The sequence below is a fragment of the Rhea americana genome, unplaced genomic scaffold, assembly GCF_003343005.1.
Source record: "Rhea americana isolate MKP2758 unplaced genomic scaffold, rheAme1 scaffold_1173, whole genome shotgun sequence".
Lineage (NCBI taxonomy): Eukaryota > Metazoa > Chordata > Aves > Rheiformes > Rheidae > Rhea > Rhea americana.
In genome coordinates, this window is record NW_028185232.1 from 1 (window position 1) to 1,181 (window position 1,181).

Consider the following 1,181-nt stretch of genomic DNA (forward strand, 5'->3'; position numbering starts at 1 on the left):
AGGGGTGTCCCCTGCCCCATGCATAACCCCTGCCCCATAGATACCCACCCCAGGGGTGCCCCTGCCCCATAGATACCACTCCTGCCCCACAGATACCCCATGCCCTGCCCCATGGATGCTCCCTATCCAGTGGGTAACCCCTGCCCCAGAGATACCCACCCCTGCCCCACAGATACCCCATGCCCTGCCCCATGGATGCTCCCTATCCAGTGGGTAACCCCTGCCCCAGAGATACCCACCCCTGCCCCACAAATACCCCATGCCCTGCCCAAGGGGTGCCCCCTGCCCCATGCATAACCCCTGACCCCATAGATACCCTATGCCCTGCCCCAGGGGTGCCCCTGCCCCATAGATACCACTCCTGCCCCACAGATACCCCATGCCCTGTCCCATGCGTGACCCCTGCTCCGTAGATACCCACCACTGCCCCATGGGTGCCCCATGCCTCATGGGTAACCCCTGCCCCATAGATACCCCATGCCCTGCCCCAGGGGTGTCCTCTGCCCCATAGATAATCCAAGTGCTGTCGCAGGCATGCCCCATACCCCATGCATAACTCCTGCCCCATAGATACCCACCCCTGTCCCATGGCTGCCCCTTGCCCCGTAGATACCCCATGCTCTGCCCCATGGGTGTCCCCTGCCCACTTGATACTCCCTGCCCCACAGATACCCCATGCTCTGCCCCATGGGTGCCGCCCTTCACCATCCCTTGCCCCACGGGCAACCTCTGCCCAACAGATACCCAAAGCCCTGACCCATTCCCTGCCCCATGGGTAACCCCTGCCCCACAGACACCCCATACCCTGCCCTACAGGCCCCTCCTGCCCCATGGGTAACCCCTGCCCCACAGATACCCCATCCCCTGCCCCGTGGGTAACGCCTGCCCCATGGCAGCTCCCTGCCCCATCCTCTGCCCCACAGGTACCCTTGTCCCACAGCCCTGCCCCATGGGATCAGGGTGCCCCTGCCCAGCCCCTGCCCTGCTTCCCGGGGGCACCCGACACCCACCTGCACCCCATGGCGCCCCAAGCCCGGGGCTGCCGCCGCCCCCTCCCCACGGGGCGCAGGACAGAGGGGGCCGAGCGGAGAGCGAGCGGTTAGTGAGCAGCGGTGGGAGATGCAGGTTACGGCTGGCACGACACACCATGGGGTGGGATGAGAGGGGGCCCAGACCGGGGC